We start from the raw sequence: 27,009 nt of genomic DNA on the forward strand, positions 1-27,009 counted from the left end.
AGTTGAAAATAATCTTATTTTTGATCAAGAAAAACGAACGATTATCCCATTTTTTCTATAAAAATCCGATCAGACATTTTGGAAAAATCTTTATTTTCGATCTAACAGAATACGAGAGGCTGGGGCCCCCGGCTGTCGTGCGAACCAGTGTTTGTGATTTTAAATTTCTGTTTTTGCAGCTACCAGGATGTGGTTGACATGCCTACACGCGGCGGTCCCTGTAAAAGATGTAATCAATGATTACGTCCAACCAAGCCTCCCACCTGAATGCTAATTTGTGCAGATCCTGCTAGATCGGTATGGCAGGCAAAGGGTGTAAGACCGTGCACCTGATTGGCTGACTGGCGCCTGCTGGCCAGATAGAGGTAGGAAAATGCCTGAACTGGTAGTAAGCATTTGTGTGTGTTGCAGTTTGCATTCAGTTTGGAGGTGATGGGGGTGAAGTCCCTGGAGGTGAGAGAGCCAGGGCTCGCCCACATTTCCCTCTGGGTATCGCATGGTGGTTTGGGGGCCCCGGCAAGTGAGAGAGGCTGGGGCCCCCGGCTGTCGTGCGAACCAGTGTTTGTGATGATAACAGAATAATCGAACTAAATTATCTAATCGAAAAAAAATGAAAAATTGTACCATGTATGGGCACCTTAAACAAGCTCTACATCTTTGGGCCTACACAAATCTAAGAAATGGTTTGACAACTGGGCCTTTCCTGAAGAAGAGCAGAATTGCATTCTTTTTATGCATTTCACATTTTCTTTCTTATGATTCTGCAGAATAATGTGAGTTAGTAACCATTACCTAAGGTAAAAAAAAACAGAAATGCAGACTGTATAAAAATGATGTTTATAAAAAGACCAGTGCTTTATGAATTATGAAATTAAAGCTGGATTACATCTCTAGTATACAACTTGGAGGTACGATGCTCAGACACACAGGAATGTATCAGACTTCAACTTGCCCGGTTGTATGTTTCAAATGGGAAAGATCCAACTACTGCTTTCACATGCTAAGTTCCCCTGGGAATGTCGTCCCTTGGTCACTATTTGTGCCTCGTGTCCATTCAACTGTCCAGCTTATCTTGGTCTCAGACACAGGCTCTGCACTTTCTTCTGTGACTGCCCTGCTGTCTGGGAAAACAAACGAATGTGCAATTTTTTTTACAGCCTTTTCTATTTCAGCTAACTTCTTGGTGATCAAAAATATTTTAAGCTGTAAAAAATGCAAACAAAAAAAGTGTAAACATTAGAAAGAGTGAAACCATACTTGTAATGTAAACCATCTGGATGGGAGAAATGATTAGCTGAGTGCTTGCGCCCTTTCTGAGATTGGCATTTGACAAAGCTGTCACTTGGTGGAAGTGGAATTCTGTTTAGCCTGCAGGTAGATTTTTCCACGCATGAAATTATCATTTCATTCTCACATTATCACCTAATGCAGTATGTGCTCCATCCTAATATGGCCAGAGTGTATTTTATTCCTTTTACTTGTTCAGAACCTTTTGTTTGCTTGTTGTTTTTTCCCTCACTGGTACATTTTCTAAGCACGTAACATTCAATACTTTACTTAACATGTGTTTTATTACTTATGACTACACTATTGTCAAAGCACAGTCTTAAACAATCTATAGGGTAAGGTTACAGTTATGGTATATTGGCCCTTATTTTTTCCTAAGTTTTCTCCTAGGAGATTATTTTATCATCTTCTGTTTCAATTAACTAAGTAGAAAACTACTACCTAAAGTAGGTAAAAAAGCACTGTTAAAATTATTAAAGTATTTTCTTGCTTGCTGGTGACATAAAGGGAACCTAATTCGAAATAAAACAAATTTGTTTAATTTCCTGGGGTTTCTACCAGCCCCCTGCAGCCATCCTGTGCCCTCGCCGTCACTGAACGCTCCTCCAGTCCCTCGAGCGGTCCTCCAGTCCATTAGGTTCACTTTAAATGGCATTTTCTTGATCAGGTGTGAAAATACTACTTAGGAGAAATCGTGAGGAGGAAAACTGAATTGAATCAGGGCCCTTTTTACATTATGGTGTTGCAGTAAGCAATCTCACCGCAAGAGGTTGTTAAGTCAATGAAAGCCTATTGAGTGTGTGGAGACCTTCATACTTATGCAATGCATCACGCTGCAACCCTGCTGCAAAGTCATCTATGCGTTACTACATGATCCGTGCCTAACATAAAGATTATGCAGTAAAACAAGTCTATGGCGACGCAGTAAGTGTAAACGTCAGAGCGCGGTGCGACACGGTGCGCATGTGCAGACTGACGGAAATCCTGGTGACGTACTCCGTGTCCAGCTAAAAAAAAAAAATTTGAGGCCTGGGAATTTAAGTTCTTGTTTATTTTATTTGTATTTATGTCATTGTTCCTTTTTTTTCCTTTTCCCGTGGAAACTGTTATAAGTCTGTTACAACTGATACAAATAAATATTTGAAGAATTGCTCTAATATGTACTACACTACTGAACACTTGTCATGATTCTGTAGTACTGGATTTGAGTGATAAGAAAGTGATATTTCTTGTGATACCAGTCATAAGGTTCTTCCATTTGATATGAGCCAAACAGCTAACATATTGTGTTGCAATGATCTGTAACTTGTTCACCATGAATGTACTCTTAGATGATGTACTTATTCTTTATTGTATCAAGAATTTTGTACCTTTAATTGTACAAAAACATTTTCTCAAATAAAGTATTTTTCACTAAATGCCATCCTTCGATGCAATTTTTACGATCGAAAATAATCGGAAGGTAGTTATTGATTGTTCACATTTACTGAATGATTCTTTCTTCAAATTCAATCACAAAATACAACTTTTGGATCGATTTTATTCTATTTAGCAATCTACCAAAGAATCGTTCCTTATCAACTGCCTTCATAAACAGCAAATTTTCTATACAATTAAATCATTAAAATCACATCTAAAGATTGCATTTGGTGAAAGAATTGTACCGTTAATGGGCACCTTAAAAGAAATACCTTCACTGCTAGACTCTTATGTTTCACACACTTACTGGTGAGCCTATAGAACAGTGATGGCTAACCTTGGCACTCCAGCTGTGGTGGAACTACAAGTCCCATGAGGCATTGCAATACTCTGACAGCTCTAAGCATATATCGGGGAGTCAGAGGCATGATGGGATTTGTAGTTTTGTCACAGCTGGAGTGCCAAGGTTAGCCATCACTGCTATAGAAAGTAAACAAAAAACAGTTACTGCACTTCCTATACTATCTAACACAACTTTTGTACTTTTTATTCAGCGTACTGATTCCCTAGGGCAAAAACAGGACTGTATGTACTATAAAGACATTTAGAGATGTAACACACGTAGCTAACAAGCAAAAATACATAAGTATTTCATTCATTTGGAAAACCATTGTGCATTCCATGGATACAACTATATTTAGAAATGCCAGGGTGGGACCAAGAGGATGCAATCATGCAAATCTACTGGAAGGCCACATGGGCAGATGCACACAATTGCCTTATTTCTCCATCAGCTTTTGCTTTGCTTTTAGCTATGTAAACATGATATTAGGTATGTGATGAAACACTATTTCATAAAATCAGTGGTCAGGTCGTTCATCATTGCCGCCTTTCAAAGCAATAAAAAAATAACATTACCGCGAGAAATCTCTGGTGCAGCATCCATGTGTCTGCAGTCCCGCAACATTCAACTTTCTCCATTCATTTTTACATCAGGAAACTTTCCCTGCTGCCGATCAGGAAATCCTTTTGTTGAAGGCATTGAAAGAAAAATGGAAAGCTTAGAATCCGTTATTGTAAGTGCTTTTAACTTAATAAAGATGTTGCTTTGCTTCCACGTGATGAAGAATCATTTCAGCCATTAAGCTAATGTTTGGCAGGCTTCACAGAGTCACAAAAATAAGCAATATGACTATGCTGCCTCCTGCTTCCCTTCCTGTTTTCTTTTTCAATGAATGAATCTCTTTCAGAGCTCAATGTGAAATGGTATTTCCAGATACATAGATGACAGAGGTTAAGACCACATCATTAACGTATTTTCCCTGTCTTTACAATAGATGCAACATGCAAATCCTGATGTCACATGTCCAATGAAGTGTTCTGGCATGCCTGCTTAGAAGAAATGTATGGCACAGAGATGTGCTCATTTCAGTTCTTAACCCATTTGGAACCGTATTAAAGTAAATCTGAACTGAACTTGATCTTACGCCTACCCGGTTCTGCATTAAATAATAACATTGCTTTTCCTGTGCACCACTCTGTCATCTCTCCCTTGTCTCTGCTCCATGGCAACTACCATCTTGTTTTTGAAAATTATAAAAATGACCCAACTGCACAAATGCACAAACTGTTTCCAAATTAACTTGCTTCGGATAGTAAAGGGTTATTTGTGCCTCTGACTCCTCGAAGAGTAGTATGTTTAGACATGGGAGCCATGTCAAGGTTAAACAATCAGTGCTGTGATATGTGCAGCTCTTAACAGACTCATATTAAAATCTCAAAAAAATACAGCACAAGATGTCGAAACAAAAGACATGCATGAAATTGTCTTAGTGAAGAAAAATCATCCACAGCTCTTCTATGCAAAAGTGTTTTGTCCATCTTTGAAAAGATTATATGCAATAAATATAACAGTAAATAATTATAAGTCAGCTTTAAAACACCAGTGGCAGAAAGTTTAAAAAAAAAAAACCCTACTACTACCCAAAACTTGTCTCCAGAAAAGCACCCCTGCCGAAGACACTACTGGATCCTGAGTTGGGAGATCACAATTATTTTAATGTGCAACAAGGGCAATTCCCTGCAGACAAGTTTTTTTTATGAAAATGTTATTGTATTTCTGTTTTTGTATATAATACAATAACACACTACAGAACTTTAGCATAACTGCAGCAAATCAACCAAAGCAATCCTCTCAGGCTGTGCAGGCAAGTTTGTGGCAGTCTGCACAGTTTTCTTCTCTGCTTTCTTTCTGTGTTGTTGATGACTGTTGACCTCCGATGATTCCCAATTTCTATAGCCATCTGTTATTATTATTATTTTTTATTTATATAGTGCAATCTTCCGTAGCGCGGTCTGTTCCACCTTCCAACAGCACCCAGTGGGTTTGTGGGTGTGGCCTACCCTCCAGCAGCACCTAGTGGGGATGTGGGTGTGGCCCATCCTCCAGCAGCACCCAGTGTGTATGTGGTTGTGCCCACCCCCCAGCAACACCCTGTGCATATGTGGGTGTGATCCATCCTCCAACAGTACCCAATGCATATGTGGATGTGGCACACCCTCCAGCAGCACCCATTGTGTAAGTGGGTATGACCCACACTCCATCTCCACACTGTGTTTGTCCAACACTTCCCAGCCTCCAGCAGCCATCATTGTGCATGTTAGTTCCTCTTACCTTCCAGCAACACCCAGTGTGTGTATATCCCACTTCCAGCAGTACTCAGAGCATGTGTCACCTACCCTCCAGCAGGCTCCAGTAATTTAGAGCCTGCTGGAGGGTCTCACCCTCCAGCAGTGTGTGTGTGTGTGTGTGTGTGTGTGTGTGTGTGTGTGTGTGTGTGTGTGTGTGTGTGTGTGTGTGTGTGTGTGTGTGTGTGTGTGTGTGTGTATGCGTGCGTGCGTGCGTGCGTGTGTGACCCACACCCTCTAGCAGGACCCATTGTGTGGCCCCTGCCTCTCCCAGCAGAACTCAGTGTGGTAATATGTGTGTACTATTGGTAGTTGCCTAGTATAATCATTATTGTAATTATTCTGCAATTATAATATGATGCTGACTTTTTTCACTGTGATGTAGGTACTTAGTCGAGTCATTAACTGTCCTCCTCAGAGGAGTTTGCATTCTATGATCTGCTATAGTCATAGGCTAATGGCCCTAAAGCTAGACAATGTTTTTAATAGATAAGATGTTAGATTCAAAACAGACTATAACTACAACAAAAACCTAGAAAATATTACAGCATTTATGATAGACAGTATATATGAGGTATTGCTTGTGCATCAAATGGGAATGCAGATGCTTATGTACTGTGGGAGCATGTGGGGGGTGGGAAGTCACAGGCTACAATGGTATGGTGAGAAATATTCTCATTATTTTGTACTGCATAGCACTGAAATATTAAAAACCTGTAATACCCACTGTTGCAAGGTGGTAGAGCAGGTAAATGCTAATAGTAGGTTGATAGGGATTTTTCACCTTACCATTGATCGAATAGAGTATACCCTGCTTAACAATTTAGGGACCATTTCGAGGGAACCAATCAACTTACCAGTATGTTTTTAGGATGTGTGAGGAAACTGAAGGGATGGACTTGCTACAACTAGAGATGGCCCGAAGCTCCGATTTTCGGTTCGGGCGAACTTTCGCGAACCGCAATAAACTTCAATGGGGAGGCGAACTTTGAAAACTAGAAACACTTATGCTGGCCACACAAGTGATGGAAAAGATGTTTCAAGGGGTCTAACACCTTTAGGGGAGCATGGCGGATTGGGATAGATGCCAAAAGTACCGGGAAAAATCCGGATTGGACGCAAAGCAGCGTTTTAAGGGCAGAAATCACATTGAATGCTAAATTGCAGGCCTAAAGTGCTTTAAAACATCTTGCATGTATATTCATCAATCAGGGAGTGTAATTAGAGTACTGCTTCACACTGACACACCAAACTCATTGTGTAAAGCACCGCAAACATCTGTTTGTGTAGTGACGGCCGTGCTGGACTGGTGCGCACCATGACGAGAGTGCAGGTGATGGCGGCTTTCCAGCCCATATGGTCGCCGGGCTGAGGTAGCTGAATAACAGAACAGTGACTGTCCAGCTGATCAAATTTGGTCTGTCCACAATGAAGCAACGACCTTATTATCTTTGGTGTGCCACCCCCCGAGACACTCATATAGCCGGCGGTCATTGCTTCATTGTGATACGCAAGCCCTTTCACCGCGGCAAGGTAATGATCACGAAGGGGAATGGGCACATGTACATGCCTATTGTTTTGTTGTTGCAGCTGCACTGCAGCCAGAAAAATTAGGCATGTACACGCACCAGAAAAATTAGTATAGCGGCCGCTGCAAGTCGCTGATGGTGCCTTCACTGCGACTCACCAGGTTGGTCACCTCCTCAAACAGCCGCATAAGCCTGAATGCATTTCGCATCAGTGTCCACTTGTTGGGCCAGAACATCCCTATCTCCCCAGAGTGTGTCCTTTTACTGTAATTGTACAGGTACTGGGTGATGGCTTTCTCCTGTTCTAGCAGGCGAGAGAACATGACCAGGGTCAAATTCCAGTGAGTTGGGCTATCACATATCAAGCGTCTCACCGGCAAGTTGTTTCTCCGCTGAATGTCCGCAAAGCGTGCCATGGCCATGTAAGACCGCCTGAAATGCCCACACAACTTCCTGGCCTGCTTCAGGACGTCCTCTAAACCTGGGTACTTTGACACAAATCTTTGAATGACTAGATTCAGCACATGTGCCATGCAGGGTACATGTGTCAGCTTTCCCAAATTCAATGCCGAAATGAGATTGCTGCCATTATCACACACCACGTTGCCGATCTCCAGCTGGTACGGGGTCAGCCACTGCTCTACCTGTTTGTTAAGAGCTGCCAGGAGAGCTGGTCTAGTGTGACTCTCCGCTTTGAGGCAAGACATGTCTAAGATGGCATGACACCGTCGTACCTGGCATGCAGCATAGGCCCTGGGGAGATGGGGCTGTGTAGCTGGAGAAGAGATCGCAGCACCAGTAGAGTTAAACTGCCATTCAGCCAAGGAGGAGGACGATAGCGAAGAGGATGTAGCAGGAGGAGAAGGAGAGAAGGTGACAGGAGGCCTGCCTGCAAACCGTGGAGGTGTCACAAGTTGGTCTGCTGCACAGCCACGTACTCCCTGCTTACCATCGGTCATCAGGTTGACCCAATGGGCTGTGTAAGTAATGTAGCGGCCCTGACCGTGCTTGGCAGACCAGGCATCCGTGGTCAAGTGGATCCTTGACCCAACGCTGTGTGCCAGAGATGACACCACTTGCCTCTCCACTTCACAGTACAGTTTGGGTATGGCCGTTTTAGAGAAATAATTGCGGCCTGGTATCTTCTACTGTGGTGTCCCAATAGCCACAAATTTACGGAAGGCCTCAGAGTCCACCAGCTGGTATGGTAACAGCTGGCGAGCTAACAGTTCCGCCAAGCCATCTGTCAGACGGCGGGCAAGGGGGTGACTGGCAGAAATTGGCTTCTTCCGCTCAAAGATTTCCTTCACGGACAACTGGCTGCTGTGGGCAGAGGAGCAGGAACCGCTCAAGGGCAGAGGCGGAGTGGAGGAGGGTGACTGTGAAGGTGCAAGGGAGAAAGCGGCTGAAGATGCTGCACCTGAAGGAGGAAGAGGAGAAGGAGGCTGGCTTTTCTTTTGTGTGCTGCTTTTGGCTCAGGTGCTCTTCCCATTGCAGTTTGTGCCTTTTCTCCATGTGCCTTCGTAAGGCACTTGTCCCTACGTGGGTGTTGGCCTTTCCACGGCTCAATTTTTGGAGGCAGAGAGAACAGATGGCATTGCTCCGATCTAAGGCAGACACACTAAAAAATTTCCTAACCACTGAGCTCCCCTGGGGTGATGGCACTATGGCGGCATCAGCAGCTGATGTTGAAGGGCATGTTGGCTAGCTGTCAATAGGTGGCGATACATGCGGCTGGACACTGCCACCAGCTATTTCTGATGACGAGCTCCCCCTGCTTCTTTCAGGAACTTGTCTCCTCCTACTCCTCTCTGACTCCCCCTCTGAACTGTCCCCCTGTTCATCTCCTCTATTGGGAACATACGTGGGATCCGTATCATCGTCATCATCATAATCATCATGCCCAGCTTCGTTTGCCTCAGACACCTCCAGAACTGCACCAACAGCAGGTACTTCATCATCCCCCTCCGCACACATTACGTCCATAGTGTCGCCTAACTCAGACATATGAGGTGGTGTAACTTGCTAAGCGCCTTCAACTGGTTGTAACAATAATGGCTGTGCACCAGTGATTTCCCCACCAAATAACTCCTGCGAACTGTCAAATGTAGCGGATGTGGTTCTTGGAGTAGCGCTGGTGGCTGCTGAAGATGAGGTGTTCTGTGTTAAATAGTCAACCATGTCCTGACAATCTTGGGAGTTGATGGGACATGCCTTCTTCTGAGCACTGTACTTTGGTCCAAGGCCGCACGAAATCACATCACCACGACCTCGCACAGACCTGCCGGGTGGCCTTCCTCTGGGTCTGCCTCTACCTATGCCTCTACCTGTTTTGTCCATATCTGGGGGGATGAAGTGAAAGGTATGCACTGACTTGACTAATACAATGTGCAGTCACACAGGTGCAGTTAACAGGTATGCACGGAGTGGTATATCACACTGCGTGCACTGCCGTAGATATGTGGGTGCACTGAACACAACAGGTAGGTATATGCAGTGATGAGGTGGGTGCACTGAACACAACAGGTAGGTATATGCAGTGATGAGGTGGGTGCATTGAACACAACAGGTAGGTATATGCAGTGATGGGTATTACAATGTGCACCTGTCACACACAGAGAGGTAGCGGACAGGCACAGTGACACTGCGTGCGCTCAGCTCACGTAGGTAGGTGGGTGCACTGTGAACAACAGGTAGGTAGGTATATGCAGTAATGGGTATTACATTGTGCACCTGTCACACACAGACAGGTAGCGGACAGGCACAGTGACACTGCGTGCGCTCAACTCATGTAGGTAGGTGGGTGCACTGTGAACAACAGGTAGGAAGATACAGACGGGTAGCGGACAGGCACCATGACACTGCGTGCGCTCAGCTCTCGTAGGTGGGTGGGTGCACAGTAAACAACAGGTAGGTATATGCAGTGATAGGTAATGTGCACCTGTCACACACACAGGTGGTCACTGAATGTGCTGGGCCTGGCAGTGGCACACACAGTATGAATTATCAAGGCTGTCTATGCAACACAAGTGTCACATACTGTAGGTAGGTGGGTGCACTGTGAACAACAGGTAGGTAGGTATATGCAGTAATGGGTATTACAATGTGCACCTGCCACACACAGACAGGTAACGGACAGGCACAGTGACACTGCGTGCGCTCAGCTCACGTAGGTAGGTTGGTGCACTGTGAACAACAGGTAGGTAGGTATATGCGGTAATGGGTATTACAATGAGCACCTGTCACACACAGACAGGTAGTGGACAGGCACAGTGACACTGCGTGCGCTCAGCTCACGTAGGTAGGTGGGTGCACTGTGAACAACAGGTAGGTAGGTATATGCAGTAATGGGTATTACATCATGCACCTGTCACACACAGACAGGTAGCGGACAGGCACAGTGACACTGCGTGCGCTCAACTCACGTAGGTAGGTGGGTGCACTGTGAACAACAGGTAGGTAGGTATATGCAGTATTGGGTATTACAATGTGCACCTGCCACACACAGACAGGTAGCGGACAGGCACAGTGATACTGCATGCGCTCAGCTCACGTAGGTAGGTGGGTGCACTGTGAACAACAGGTAGGTAGGTATATGCAGTGATGGGTATTACAATGTGCACCTGTCACACACAGACAGGTAGTGGAAGGGACAGTGACACTGTGTGCGCTCAGCTCACATAGGTAGATGGATGCACTGTGAACAACAGGTAGGTAGGTATATGCAGTAATGGGTATTACAATGTGCACCTGCCACACACAGACAGGTAGCGGACAGGCACAGTGATACTGCATGCGCTCAGCTCACGTAGGTAGGTTGGTGCACTGTGAACAACAGGTAGGTAGGTATATGCAGTGATGGGTATTACAATGTGCACCTGTCACACACAGACAGGTAGCGGACAGGCACCGTGACACTGCGTGCGCTCAGCTCACGTAGGTGGGTGGGTGCGCAGTGAACAACAGGTAGGTATATGCAGTGATAGGTAATGTGCACCTGTCACACACACAGGTGGTCACTGAATGTGCTGGGCAAGGCAGTGGCACACACAGTATGAGTTATCAAGGCTGTCTATGCAACACAAGTGTCAGTGGGACACACAGAAAAAAAAATCGATCACAAGAACAAGATTAGCTCTCAAAAGAGCTGTTGTGGGGTGCTATTTTAGCAATAAGAACCAGCAAGGAGCAAGCTAAGAAGCCTACAAGAGCCTAACTAATCTTTCTTATTCTTATTCATTTTGAGTTAGCCAATAAATTGTAACATCCTGATATAGTAATGGGTGTTACATTGTGCACCTGTCACACACAGACAGGTAGCGGACAGGCACCGTGACACTGCGTGCGCTCAACTCACGTAGGTAGGTGGGTGCACTGTGAACAACAGGTAGGTAGGTATATGCAGTAATGGGTGTTACAGTGTGCACCTGTCACACACAGACAGGTAGCGGACAGGCACCGTGACACTGCGTGCGCTCAGCTCACGTAGGTGGGTGGGTGCACAGTGAACAACAGGTAGGTATATGCATTGATAGGTAATGTGCACCTGTCACACACACAGGTGGTCACTGAATGTGCTGGACAAGGCAGTGGCACACACAGTATGAATTATCAAGGCTGTCTATGCAACACAAGTGTCAGTGGGGCACACAGAAAAAAAAAATCGATCACAAGAACTAGATTAGCTCTCAAAAGAGCTGTTGTGGGGTGCTATTTTAGCAATAAGAACCAGCAAGGAGCAAGCTAAGAAGCCTACAAGAGCCTAACTAATCTTTCTTATTCTTATTCATTTTTAGTTAGCCAATAAATTGTATCATCCTGATTTAATACTTCTTGCTTTTACTGATGGCTAACATGGTACAATACCCTACTGCAGGGTTGCCAACCCAATTTTTTATTTTTCCTGGACAAAATGGTCAAAAAATCTGGACACCCCAAGGTTTGGATGGACAGGGGGCGGAGTCAGTAGCAGTCTTTTTAGGAAACCTTAGAAATTTTGGGAGGAGAGAAACATAGCTGAAGCTGGCGATTTCTGCATAAGGCTCATGTGAAACAGTCTACTGAACTGACACAGAATGCTGTTCTGCAAAAGCTGCCAGTGCCACACAGTGCTGCCCTGCAGTGGTCTGCTACACACAATGCTGTCCTGAAGAAGTCCGCCATACACAGTGCTTCCCTGTAGAGGTCTGTCACACACAATGCTGCCCTGCCACACAATACTGCCCTGTAGAGGTCTGCCACACAAAGCGCTGCCCTGCCACACCATGCTGCCCTGTAGAGGTTTACCACACACAGTGCTGCCCTGCCACACCATGCTGCCCTGCCACACAATGCTGTCCTGCAGAAGTCCGCCATACACAGTGCTGCCCTGTAGAGGTCTGCCACACAAAGCGCTGCCCTGCCACACCATGCTGCCCTGTAGAGGTTTGCCACACACAGTGCTGCCCTGCCACACCATGCTGCCCTGCCACACAATGCTGTCCTGCAGAAGTCCGCCATACACAGTGCTGCCCTGTAGAGGTCTGCCACATACAATGCTGCCCTGCAGAGGTCTGCCACACACAGTGCTGTCCTGCAGAGGTCTGCCACACACAGTGCTGTCCTGCAGAGTTCTGCCACACACATTTCTGCCCTTCAGAGGTCTGCCACTTACAGTGCCGCCCTGCAGAGGTCTGCCACTCACAGTGCCGCCCTGCAGAGGTCTGCCACTCACAGTGCCGCCCTGCAGAGGTCTGCCACTCACAGTGCCGCCCTGCAGAGGTCTGCCACTCACAGTGCTGCTTGTTACAGAGGCAATATGGATACATTGCTCTCATTACTAATCTGAAGTCATTTTCTCTCTGCAGAGCTCAGCAGCATCATAATTCCTCTACAGGAGTAGACGCATAACAACTCACACCCTATGATCTTACTGCAGGGGAACATTGAGATCACACTGCACTATAGTACAGGGGGTAGACAGGGGCACATAGAGATCACGCTGCCCCTCCACAGTGCACATGGAGGTAGACTGAGACACACCCATCCCCTTCCCACTACCACACACTCTCCCATAGACTAGAGATCACAAAGTGCAGGGGACACATAGAGACCATCTCTCACCTGTAGCTGTAAAGCTGATAGCCAGCAGTAGCAGGGGGATGAAGTTGGGGGTCTCCATAGCACAGCATGAATCTGCCTGCCCATTGCCAGCATGGAAACCTGCTGACTGGAACACATGTCCTGAAGCTGCACCACAACCCAGCCCTGACAGCTCTCTGCACAGTCACATGGTTGTATTATTACATAGGAGATAAGTCAGGGATCCCTGGCTGTAAGCGATCTGACCTGCAGTAATAATGACAGCTGCCCCCTCCTACCAGCCTCCTCACATAGTAAACAGACACCTAGCAGACACCCTAGCCCCAGGTTGCCCCGTCTCAGTCTCACAGAGACTAGTAGTGTAATACAGTGCAGTGTGGCCATTTGCTCCCATGGCTGGGCTTAAGTCATTCGGCTCTGGGCTGCTTGCTGCTGCTGGCCTGGCTGCGACCTCCATCTGTTGTCTCCGTGACTGTCCTCCTCACGTGACTGGCTGGGGCAGGCTGCCTGCATCACATAGCTGCCTCTCTCTTATTGGGCAGCAGAGGCGCCGGCACCATAAAGGCGATCTGACATTGGACGGGACTCGGGGGAGGGGGAGGGAGGCTGAGGGAGTGGGGAATCTGGGATTGGGGAAAAGCATGGCATGCATGACCAAAAGAGATTTTAAGAATTTATGTGCATTTGGACGGACGTGTAGGCAGGAAATACGGGCACTACGGACAGCTGTTTTTTCAGAGGTTTTTTACTGACAGTCCGTCTTTTTACGGACGCTTGGCAACCCTGCCCAACTGCTACTACTTATCTTTCCCTATGAGAGAGTCTGCAGCAGCTGTCCCTTCTCTATTTACTGCAGGCACACAAGTGAGTAAAATGGTCAGCGATGCCTGCCTTTTATAAGGGGGGAGTGGCTCCAGGAGGGAGTGTAGCCTGATTGGCTACAATGTGCCTGCTGACTGTGATGTAGAGGGTCAAAGTTGACCCTAATGGTGCACTATGGGGGCGAATCACCTGGAACCGTTCGCCAGTGAACCGTTCGGGCCATCTCTAGCCACAACTCCTGTTCTGGTCACAGGTGTATGTTCGAGTTCACTTTAATATAGCCTGCAACCTTTAATATAGCCTGCATACTTTTATGATATTGTCTTTCTTTGTTTCCATCCACAAAACAATAACCCCCTTTAACTTTTTTATATTCTGCTTTTGCTATGGCATATTGTCTGCACTGCCCACCATCTGTGTGAGAGGGGCAGAACTGGCCAGTTAGATAGAGGTTGGTTGGATAACCTTGGTTGGTTGGTTGTAGAGGGCCCGCCAAGACTAAATATTGCTTTTGGAGCAACTTGGGTGGCTATACTGATGTGGCTGAAATGTGTTTTTGCTTCACTGGTTTTTAATGACAAATGTCATTTGTATTATATACATTCAAGGCTCTCTTCATAAAGATATATTATGGTGTGTTGATCACTACTGGATTATAGTGCCGAACTCCAGATAATCTTCACATTTATAGCACAGACACCAGACCTAGAATCTTTGAAGCAGTTGAATTACACCAGCTAGAGCTGCTAGACTAACAATCTACTTATGGGCAGGTTTCAACCTATTTAGCAATAAAGGTCAGTATGGCCACAAAGTGTAAAAGTGCAGATCATAAAATGGAACAAGTACCTTTCCCTGTATCAAAGCTGAATGATAAATAAATAATAATCAAATCCAGCAACAGACATATCAGCCATTGGCCCGTGATTGGTTGGACAAGCGTCATATACCGTACTTCATTGTCTTCATTGTTTCTAATATTATATATGACTCGCTTTAATTAATCATTCATCCAAAGTCATGTTTATCCTTTCAATACTTATCTGTACATTTCCCTGTGTTCTGTTTGTTTCAGTTTGAATCAAGTTGTTCTGAAAAGGATATTTAGTTTATAATTTATAACAAAAGCATGTAGCAGAGACTGTTACATGGAACAGAGAAACCATTGTGAATTGGGGAGACAGACCACGCAGGGCTGGTTTTAATAGAAAAATCATGATCTTCACTACTATTTTCTCTTTGTTTTACGTTTGATGTTCCCTGGGACTTGAGAAAATGTCTAAAGTCGTAATAAAAAGCAACTTATGAACAAAAAAAAACGAAGCAAAAAATAAAAACATGGTAGTGAGTTCTACTTTTCTACTTTCAAGTCACAGGAACGATGTTCTTATTTTCTGAGGCTTTTTATTAAATTTTTCTCTGGTAAAAATAAGTTTAATTTCAGAATGTGATGAAAGCTGCTGACGTGAATTCTGTATGGCAAATGTGAGTTTTTATTAAACACAGACTAAAAATCTATCAACCATCTTCCTTTAGGGTATACATGGAGTTCTATCTATTACATAATTGTTAATCAATCCCGATGTCAAGAGGGTTAAAGAAGGAAGGGGAATCACTTTTCAGTTCTTGTCAGCAAGCATTAGGTAAGCAGTGTTTATTCAGAGTAGCCCAGATGCCTGCGGTGGGCCCCGAAAGCTAAAGGCCTTATACGGGATTTCCTTACCTCCATCCCAAGGGCAATTTGAGACCTCTCCATCTTAGGCATCGTCCCTGGTGTACCCCCCCCCCCCCCTTTTTTTATCGTTTCATGTTCCTTACGGTGTTTCCTTAATGTGACCCTGTAGCCAAAAATAACACTACATAAATCAATCAGGCACATGCATAAATCATTCAGGCATATTATTACCAAATTAGTACTGTACATTATCACCAAATCACATCATTATTTTAAATAAAAATTCTCCCATATTTCAATGTTTCTTTTTCCAGTGCCATAGAAAAGAAAGTAAAACATCTATGGAGGGAATAACAGGGGATCATTACCCCAAGACGGAAAAAAAACAAGACCAGAAAAGACATGATCACATAAAATAACGTAATTACTAAAACCATTGCTAAACTTGTAGTAGATTGCAGTTGAGCCTTGATCTCACTTTTGTCAAGCACAGAAAACACGAAAGGAGAAAGTAGAGACCTGAGGATTCTGGATTGAATAACCTCAATGACAAAAACAGAAGAGCACATTGGGAAACATACATTCAGTAACAAGCATTTTAAAGGATACCCAAGGTGACATGTGACATGATGAGATAGACAGGGGTATGCCAAGTGCTTAGCACACAAATAACTATGCTGTGTTCCTTTTTTTTCTTTCTCTGTCTGAAAGAGTTAAATATCAGGTATGTAAGTGGCTGACTCAGTCCTGACTCAGTCAAGAAGTGACTACAGTGTGACCCTCACTGATAAGAAATTCCAACTATAAAACACTTTCCTAGCAAAAAATGGCTTCTGAGAGTAGGAAAGAGAAAAAGGTTCAATAGTTCATAGATTTTAGCTCTGGCATACTTCAATGAATGTGTCATTGAGCAAAAACAATAACACAGTTAAAACATAAAAAGTAGATTTAAACATAACATAAAATTGTGGAATATATTAAAAAGTCATTTTTAGGAGAGGGAAGATAGATACAATTGTTTATTTCATTTGTTTATTTTCACCTCGGGTGTCCTTTAAAACTGGTGTGTGTGTGTGTGTCTTAACATGTGTAGATAATGGGTTCTATGCTTATTACTGCTCTACACCAGGCAGTAGAGAAAAGATGGAGAACACCACACCCACCAACATTAAACATGGTGCTTTGCAAATGAGGGAGAATGTCCCCACCACCACCATGCACTCACCCCATTGCAAGGTACTCCTGTTTCCATTGCTACATATACATGTAAGGGAGGTCATTCATATTTTCACCATGTTCAATGGACTCATGAAGAAGGAAGATCGATGGTGGAGCCCGGAAAGGTGAGTCACGTCCTACAACCGCTCCTCACTACTCTACATATACAAAACCAAAAGAAAACAATGTTGCTCAAAGCTTTACTTTGAGAACAAGGGCTGCAAAGTAATTAGAAAAACATACAGATAGTGTTGGCTATAAAAATGTCACAGAAGTATTAATAATATTGTATAGTAATAAGTATAGTATAGTCATATACTAATAGTAATATATATTGTGTAGTAATAAGCTGCAAATAAAGGATACACGATGATAACATGGGGATCAATTCATAAAAGGCTGTGCAGGAAAAAAATATTGTCAGCTATTGTGTGCTAATTCATAAAAATCTTCATAGCTGCGATAGAAATGTGGTAATTTGCCGAACTAAGCTGGTGGTAACATGAGAAGCTGCCTGAGTTGTTACATTTCCTCTGTGCAAGGACAGCGTTACAATAAAAGAGGCATCCCCTACTTCCCTTTTTTTTATACTGCCTCTGTTTGCCCAGAATCTGCGCTGAATCTGTCTATTAGTCTTTCGAAACAATCTATTTAATTGCCCCAGCTTGGAAGAACTTCAAGAAATGTTACACATGTGGGATTTCTGATGTAAAATATATCTGAAAACAGGTACCCAAGAGGTTAAAAAATACAGCCTGGGGTATTCAGGGAAGCCTTGTTTGTTCCGAACTCGCTGATGCTGCCTGGGAGAGCTGTCCCCATTAACTTTTCTGTTATCGCTCTCTTATCACCTCTTCAAAGCAGCCGGTAATGACACGGAGAATACCGCCTGCTCTAATCTTTATGAATTGACATTTATTGACATGTGTTGAGGTTTTTACCGCACAAGGCGTTAATTTACCTTACTGCTCATGAATGTCACCTTTTCATGTGGTAACAGCTTTTAGGAATTGACATTTTGCTTAGTGTTCGGTAAAGTCAACTGCTTTCAGCATTACCACATGCGGGAGTGCTTTATGCATCACCCCCATTATGGCAGTGCTATGAACTGTATCAGTGTATCACTAAATGCCAGCTCCATGGTCCTATGGATGTCGTGCTTCATACCAGGGATTAATTGTGTTGCTGGCACTCCTCATAAAAGCTACAGTGTGTGACATTAACTACACACTACAGCTTAGCTTCTTCTGACACTATAACATTAATAGAAGGATTTACAGCATAACATGATAGGTTCAGGAAAAAAAAGAAAACAGGCCTTGCTTTTTTGTCACGCTTTACACATGTGTCAACTGCTTGAGGACAAAATACTAGCACTTCAAACTGACAGGAAAAGCAATAAAATCAAAGTGTTTACAGTGGAGCCAACAAGCTGTATGTATAAAATGTGCCCATCTGACTTTGTGAAATGTACAAAGAACCTCAGCTGTTTAGTCCACTGTGCTTAGAAAATGGCCAAAACTTCCTGCGTAGCTGTAACAAATTAGTTATATTTACTGTTAAAGTGGCACTATAGTAACATATAGTAGAATGCAGTAAATTATTCAGGATACCCACTTTTATGGAAATTCTCCTGATTTCGGCATCAGAAACACTTCCTATATCGATATACTGTTGTCTATTGGGATGTAATCTTGCCAGTGATGCTTAAAGGGACGGTGCGAGGTGTACACAAAAAAAAATAAGAACTACTTACCTGGGGTTTCCTCCAGCCCCTGGCAGCCTATGTGTCCCTCACCGCAGCTCCGCTCCCAGTTGGTGGCCCAAGGTCCCCTCCATTGCAGATGCCAACCTCGCCAGGTTGGAATCTTCTGCACAAGTGTGCAGCCGTGCTGCTCGCGATTGCGCTTACATTGTCTAGAGTTGCCGCTCCCAGCCACGTAAGCGATATCGCACGCGACGCACACTCATGCAGGCGCAGAAGATGCTGACCAGGCGAGGTCGACATCTGCAATAGAGGGGCCGCCGGCTAGGTGGCGGAGCTGCGGCGAAAGACACATAGTCACTATCAGAGGCTGGAGGAAGTACCAGGTAAGTAAATCTTTTTTTTTTTTGTACACCTCGCACCTTCCCTCTAAGCTTAGGCTGTTTAGCTATGTGGAATTCTCCACCCAGAGCGTTCTGGGAGAACATGCATTATTTTCATTGGCTTTGGAGTTCTCAGAAACAGACATTCTGCAGAGCTGTACCTGAAAGGACTAAAGATGTCGACATGTGATAAATTTCATATATAAAAGTAAAATCAGGGTGAGCCCATTTCCCATTTTCACTGGCAAGCATGATCTCAAGCTCAATCGTGCTGTGTAGCAATTGTGCAACCCACAATTTCCACTCACCGCGTTTTCGCCGTGAAGTTGTCGGGAAAGGAGTGCAATCACATTAAGAATCGCACAGGCCAGCGATTGTGTTCTGTGAAAAAATGAATCACGCTAATGGAAACTGAGTCACTGCGATTGGCAAGAGGGCTGCAATCTACTTGATTTTCTCAGCACCATAACGTGCCCACATAGAGGGAGAATATTGACTTGAAATGAAGTTCCCCTGTTGACCTCAACATACTCCGCATCATTAAATGTTCCAATTCCCAACAACATTTCATGGAAGTAGAGGGAGACAATTTTGACCATACTTGAGCTTTTTGTCTATGAGGACGAAAGTACTTTTTAGGGTTGTGATTTATACATAGGACACATGGGTGGGTAATTACCTGTGTTCATGTAGTACTGATAAATGTTTAGGCTACCAGAGTTCATGGTAGTGATGAAGGGAAGTTTGTAGTGACTGATTAAAGTGTGAATTCTGCAACAACCATAAAGGCCACAGCCTTGGGACCTGCTGCCTAAGGGGAGATTCTTGACATTAAAAAAGACAACTGCTAAATATTGAAGCTGCAAATGGTCAAACTGCCCAAAGTATCAGGAAGCTACTGGCCAAAAGGTGGAGGGCTGTACATAGAGTTTGCCCATGGAAGAAAGATGGCTAGAGATGCAAGGGTAGCGGTGATTAACGGAAGTAGGTATCTACACATGGAAGGGTGGCAGCATAAGAAAGTTGGCCGTGTCGGGGCAAAAAGTATGAATCTGGCCCTGACTTAGAAAATGTTGTCCGATTGTAGTTGATAAGTTTGTATCAGCTCACAGCTAGTTCCTCCTGCACACCAGCAAACATAAGCAATGCCTTGGCATGCTTATCAGCAACATGATGCCAAGCTCAGAGGGTGGCTGAATCATTTCTGCTCTTCTGGATGCTCTTTGCTGTCTTTTGACGAATGTGTTTTAAATGCATTAGGATCTTTGTCTGAACGTTGGCATTAATAGATTGGGTAAAGGTCTTCACTAGCTGTAAAAGCTTGGTTTAACACCACTAATACTCATATACCAAATTAGCATGTTTAATTAATTCACATGAAATCATACACAATTTTGTCTGAAGACACATCTGCTGTGATCCTATAAATGCCTTAATAAAACAATGGGGCTACTTAATTACTTTTGTGGTGCCCTTGTTCCTAGTGTATAAAAAATGGCAGTGCTGAAGCTGATCTTGCGACATAAAAAAGAAAGAGTTAACCCTGTAGTAAGCCAGGGCCTATGGCAGCTCTCAGACTGGCAGAGCTGTTTGTGTAAACATTTCTTCTATGCTTGTGGGCAAAGTCGTATCAAACACTTTCTTCCATCTGCCATGGATTGCAAGAGCTTTACAAGAGAGTAGAATACTACATGGAAATTACGTAAAAAAAGCAGTATTTTAATACGTTTCTATTAAACAGTGTTGTTTAAAACATGTCTGTAGCATATTTTCCCCAAAGTACAATACCTTCCAGTAATAGTTTAAATATAAACTGATTCGATTCCCTTTAATAGTTCCTCTCTTTGGATGTTTAGCTGTGTAGAGATTTACTCTTAGCCAGCCATAGTTTATGCTGTTAAAGCAATTCTAGTTGCTAATAAAATAAATAAAAACCGTGTGTAATGCTAGGTACACACATACAATTTTCTGGCAGATTTACTTGCCAGATCGATTATTTCCAACATGTCCAAACAAGAATTTCTATCGATTTTTCCATTTTTAATTTTTCCAATTTTTTTTTAATCATTTTCAATCTTTTTTTAATAGATTTTCATTGAGCTGAATGAAAATCGATCAAAAAAACGATTACAAAATGATCGGAAAAAAAGAAAAATCGATCAAAATTCAGATTGGACATTGGAAATAATCGATCTGGCAGGTAAATCTGCCAGAAAATTATATGGTGTGTACCTAGCATTAGACTGCATTCTCTGCAGCCTCACACAAAGGAAATGATCTATTAAGATTCTCCTAAAGGTGGCCACTAATGGTCCAGTTTCTATCGAAAAATCGTTCGAGCGATCAGAAATTCTGATCGGAATGGTTGTAAATAATCTCTGTTGATGGACACAATCGATTATGAACGAGTGAATAAATGTCCTCTGAATGAATTTTCGTCGAACCAAAATTTGGATTTTCCTGTTGGTTGTGATAGATAGGAAGCAAAGATTGGTTCGTTGATGGTGTGGTGAATGATGTATTACAATATTTCACTTCCGATCAGAATTTTTGATCGCTCGAATGATTTTTAGCTAGAAATTGGATCGTTAGTGGCTACCTTAAGACGGAGAAAACCTAGAAGACATTAGTAATACTGCATGTATTCCGGGCGTTTTTTCATGTGAATTCGCATGCGTAAGGTTTTTTTTTTTATTTTCCTGTCGCCATTAATTACTGTTGACTCTGCATATAAAAATGCGTACGCGTAAACGCATAAATCGCGCAGAAAATTGTTAGAGGCGGCTGTTTTTTTCCGCCTGCAGGGGGAAGCGAACTTCGCCTGTAATGGAAACAGGCCCATTGAAATACATTGCTATGCGAATTTACATGCAGTTAATGCATGCAAATTCACCATAGTGGAAACGGGCCCTTACACATATCTATGCTCCCCACTATTTGTTTTGTACTATGTGCAGCGCTAAGGAAGATGAAGGTGCTACATAAATATAAATAATACAATTATTCCTTGCTAATGCTCAGGATACCCATTCATTTAGGAATAAAGGAAAAAGTCAAAGATAGCCAGAGGACCTTCAAATATTCCCATAACTCTAGAGCAGCTTTGAGGTGTTCTTCTCACTCAACAAACAATCCGCTACAATTTCAAGCTGCATTCAACAATTTAGACTTTTTTGGAGCAAACACAGATCATCATGGAACTCTACCACGACATTGCACACTCCTTTGCAGACCGTCAAATGACCAAATGTTTAATGGCCTCAAGTGCACGAGGAAGTAGTTGGGCAGGTGACTCTGCTATTCATCTTTGTACCAAATTGTTCTGCTGTCACTCCCAAATCCAAGCTGGCTCTATACTCACATCCCCTACTGCTTTGTGCCTTCACCCACTTAATGCATGGCTCTACTGCACATTTCTTCAAAGGACATCTGATGTGAGATATGGAGGCTGCCATGTTTATTCCCTTTTTAAACAATAACACAGTGGTTCCCAACGTTTTCAAAGTCGTGTCACATGACGCCAAATGCTCAGATCTCCGTGACACATCCCTCCCCCCCCCCCCCGCCTGATTTAGAATGATCGCACAGCAACGACAATTTACACTGCGCATTTTAGCCACAGTTTGCCCCCCAGCCCCTATTTTAAAAAAAGCCCTCAGACTCAGTATAAATAGTTAGTTAGCCAAGTACAGGTGCCCCCAGTAAAGGAAGTCAGGTGTAGGTACCCTCAATATAGGTAGCACAGCATAGGTGCCCCCAGTAGTATAGAAAGTCAGGTGTAGGTGTATAGGTGCCCTCAGTATAGGTATGTAGGTGCCTGCAGTATAGATAGGTGTCCCTAGTAAAGGTATGTAGGTGCCTGCATTATAGGTATATAGGTGCCCGCAGTATAGGTATAATAATAATAATAATAATACCTTTTTTTGTATAGCGCTTTTCTCCTGTCGGACTCAAAGCGCTTGCGAGGCAGCCACTAGAGCGCACTCAGTAGGCCTGTAGGTGTCCTCAGTATAGGTATGTAGGTGCCTGTAATATAGGTATATAGGTGTCCCCAGTAAAGGTATGTAGGTGCCTGCATTATAGGTATATAGGTGCCCGCAGTATAGGTATGTAGGTGTCCTCCGTAGAGGTATGTAGGTGCCTGTAATATAGGTATATATGTGTCCCCAGTAAAGGTATGTAGGTGCCTGCAGTATTGGTATATAGGTGCCCGCAGTATAGGTATGTAGGTGCCTGTAATATAGGTAGGTATATAGGTGTCCCCAGTAAAGGTATGTAGGTGCCTTCAGTATAAGTATGTAGGTGCCTGTAATATAGGTATTTAGGTGTCCCCAGTAAAGGTATGTAGGTGCCTGCATTATAGGTATATGGGTGCCTGCATTATAGGTATATGGGTGCCTGCAGTATAGGTATGTAGGTGCCTGTAATATAGGTATATAGGTGTCCCCAGTAAAGGTATGTAGGTGCCTGCAGTATTGGTATATAGGTGTCCTTAGCATAGGTATATGGGTGTCTGCAGTATAAGTATATAGGTGTCCGCAGTATAGGTTTGTAGGGTGCCATAAGTATGGTTAGCTAAGCATAGGCCTCCCCAGTTTAGGATGTTAGGTGTAGGTAGCCATGCATAGGAGCTTTGTGTTCCGCCCAGGTAGTATGAGCAGGCGGCTCACTCACCCAGCTCCGTGAATTCCAGCGATGACGTCTCTTCAGCGCCCCGCTCTATCTCCACTCTGTGTATAATTAGAGCAGGACTACAACAAAATGGCCGTCATCGTCCGTGTTTGTGGACATCGGCGGCCATATTCTTGTAGCCCTGCTCTAATTACACGGAGCAGAGAGCGTAGGAGGAAGACAGCAGAGCGGCAACACATCGCCGAGACTGCCGCGACACATGAATGTGTCTCGGCACATAGGTTGGGAAACAGTGCAATAACAGTTGCCTTGTGGTCCTGTTGATCCTCTGCCTCTAATACTATTAGCCATAGAACCTGAACAAGCATGCTGATTAATTGTTTCTGACAAAAATCTGACAAGATTAACTCCATGCTTGTTTCAAGTGTGTGATTCAGACACTACAGATGCCAGAATGATCAGAAGGACTGCCAGGCAACTGGTATTATTTCAAAGGAAATAAATATGGCATTGCTTGTAATACTTTAGACAAATTTAATAAACATGATAATATATCAAAAACAGGAAATAAATATGGCAGCCATCATATCCCTCTCACTTCAGGTTCCCTTTAAGTGTTAAAGTACACGCATAATAAATTCAAGAATACAAGTAGTCATTATATATAATCCTGTGTGTTGTCTGTGTTTAAGCATAAGGCTAACAGCTCTCACAGGTCACACCAGAAATGGATTAAGATTAACTGGGGCCCTAAGCTAGATAGCACTTTTTGCCCACCGCTGACGATCACCTGGGTTTTTTAGTTAGATTTGGTGGGGGGTAGCATCACCAGGCCCCTAGACTCTCTCCAGGCCCTAGGCAGCTGCCAAGGTTTGCCTTGTGGATGATCCGGCTCTGGCTCACACGGACTGCCTTCTCTAGTCCAGTATGTTATCACTGCCATGTAACAGAGAAGGGTGCCTGGCAACAGAGCCATAGTAAAACTTTTACTTTTTTTACACTAAATAGGTAGGAAGTTACAAAAAAATACTCCCTTTACCTATTACATAAATCTGGGGTCAACTTAGTAAAGGAGTGTAACGATCGGTGTCAACACGCAGAGAGAGAATCTGATTATTGGCAATCTGCAGAATCACCAGCAATACAGATATACACCAGATTATGGATGATCTGCAGAATCACTAATAATCCAGGTATGTCTAACCTCTGGACACCTGAGATATGAGTGTATGGAATAACAGTAATACTTTGAGCGAGAACCACCAGAGGAACTGGAGGTAGGACGATGAAGGGAATTCACCCCAGACTGTGGGTGAATCCCTATAGGCCAAAGGCTCCCTAGGAGAGGGGCCTGGGCTAGGTTGCAGGATGCCCTGCTGCTAAATGAACAAACTTGCCCTTCTGGATGAGAGATACTGGCTCTCTACACCCTAGTGACGGGCTAAGGTAGTGTAGAAACACAATGCTAGTCTTGGGTATGAGGTTAGTAGTTACAGCACCCTGGAACTAGCATACATAACACTGACACAGTTTCCTAGTCTTGGGTGTGAGGTCCGTAGTCACAACACCCCGGGAACTAGTCTATAACATAACATAACATTGACACAGTTTCCTAGGCTTGGTTGTGAAGTCCGTAGTCACAACACCCCGGAACTAGTCTATAGCATAACATAGCATTGACACAGTTTCCTAGGCTTGGGTGTGAGGTCTGTAGTCACAACACCTTTGAACTAGTCTATAGCATAACATATCATTGACACAGTTTCCTAGGCTTGGGTGTGAGGTCCGTAGTCACAACACCCTGGAACTAGTCTATAGCATAACATAGCATTGAGACAGTTTCCTAGGCTTGGGTGTGAGGTCCGTAGTCACAACACCCTGGAACTAGTCTACAGCATAACATAACATGACATGCGAGAGAATCTAGCTTAGTGTGATTTCCCACGTCCGTCCTGGTTCTAACACACTGTAGGATCTGACTGAGGTCTGTGTGCTAACACATAAAGCATTTGCAACAGCAGACATTATGAGACTGAGGGACGAGTGGTTATATAGTGCAGCGCTAATCAGCGCTGCCCAGTCCCTTCCAGCCAATCCGGATTCATCCTCGGATCAGCTGACCAAGGGAGTCAGCCGATCCGTCTCTGCTTCCCATAAAGCTTCTGCTTCTCCGCGCGCGCGCGTGTATCCCACAGCCTATGTGCACAGGAAGGCTGAACCAGATCAGACACATGTCCCCGCGTGTAAACCGCCGGACTAGATGCGGAAACACCCGCCACGCCGTCAGAGCACGCGGCGGCTATTCCGCAATCCTTCACAAGGAGGCTCCCAAATGCCTGTGGAGCATGAGCAACAGAACTTTTCACCTGCTCAGAAGCAGGCGAATCACACCTATAGGATAAGGGCAAACAAAATCTAACACCAGCATACAATTTAAAAAACAAACAAAAAGAAAATAAATAAAAGTAACTGTTATTATGCTTTGGTCAAATTAGATACAGCACAGTTCTGTGCTATTGATAATACTTATTTTGTGTAATACACTCTTTCCATGAAATTAAGACATCCCCAAAAGTAAGCCCTAGCAAGCATTTCGAGCATGCTTGAAATATAAGCCCTACCCCAAAAGTAAGCCCTAGTGGGAGGAAGGGGAAAAGGTATGGCAACTTGTGTTATTACTGAAGCCCAGAGACACAAGACAAAGACAGAAGTTGTACTTCTTCCCCATAGGCTGGAGCTCAGGGATACAGCGGCATGGAGCTGGGGAAAAGAAGAGAATGCAGGAGGATATCGGAGGACAGCGGAAAACATAGGAGGACATTAGAGGACAGGGGATAGAGGAGGACATAGGGACAGAGGGGGACACCGGGAGGACAATAAAGGTACAAGGGGGGCACAAGGGCTCCAGCAGAGGATGAGGCAGCGCAGTGGGGAAGGCAGGAGGACAAACAGCACAACAACTTGTGTGCTCATAGAAATATAAGCCATCCCCTGAAAATAAGCCTTAGCACATTTGGTGCAAAAATTCATACAAAAGCACTGTCTTATTTTCGGGGAAACAAGGTAGCTTGAGGGTTCCTTGTGTTTCATTACTATTTTACTAAGTAATTCTGAGATTAATGTTAAAATGTGTCTATTCACCTGGGCTGAGCAGGTGATAAGTTAGCACCTTCAACATAAGTACCTATAATGGCCTCAATTCATAAAGCCTTACCACATGCGGTAATGCTGAAAACAGCAGACTTTCCCGAGCACTTAGCAATTTGTCAATTCATAAAGGCTGTTACTGCATGGAAAAACTGAAATTACCGACCAGTGAGGAAAATTACAGACCTGGTTGTAGTTACCTCCAACACATGTCAGTAAACTGTCAGCAAATGTCAATTCATAAAGCCTTCAACAAGCAGTAAGCCTGATGATAGTTACCGACACCACTGGTGAGGTCTTAACAAGTTACCATCACCTCTGGTGAGGTGTTAACAATGCAAAGTGCAGGGAGCCAAAAGTCTGTGCAGGGAGCCGAAGTCTGTGTGAGTCATCTGTGCAGGGAAAGTCTGTGTGAGTCATCTG

At 43.9% G+C, this 27,009-nt stretch overlaps 2 long non-coding RNA genes across 4 annotated transcripts in view; one reads left to right on the plus strand and one right to left on the minus strand.

Moving 5' to 3' along the window:
* The window catches only part of LOC137570753 (uncharacterized), a 120,621-nt gene extending 116,310 nt beyond the window's left edge, over nucleotides 1–4,311 (plus strand). For all 3 annotated transcript variants that reach the window (XR_011031165.1, XR_011031163.1, XR_011031164.1), the window contains 2 exons: nucleotides 3,703–3,782; nucleotides 4,044–4,311. This is a non-coding gene — a long non-coding RNA (uncharacterized lncRNA). The remainder of the gene's footprint in view (nucleotides 1–3,702; nucleotides 3,783–4,043) is intronic.
* On the minus strand, nucleotides 842–26,724 carry LOC137570754 (uncharacterized). The gene is made up of 3 exons (XR_011031166.1): nucleotides 26,654–26,724; nucleotides 16,727–16,877; nucleotides 842–1,121 (listed from the first exon to the last, which is right to left on the minus strand). It is a non-coding gene; the product is annotated as an uncharacterized lncRNA (long non-coding RNA).
* Nucleotides 26,725–27,009: the final 285 nt, after the last annotated feature.

This window comes from Hyperolius riggenbachi, chromosome 4 (assembly GCF_040937935.1).
Source record: "Hyperolius riggenbachi isolate aHypRig1 chromosome 4, aHypRig1.pri, whole genome shotgun sequence".
In the NCBI taxonomy this organism is placed as follows: Eukaryota; Metazoa; Chordata; class Amphibia; order Anura; family Hyperoliidae; genus Hyperolius; species Hyperolius riggenbachi.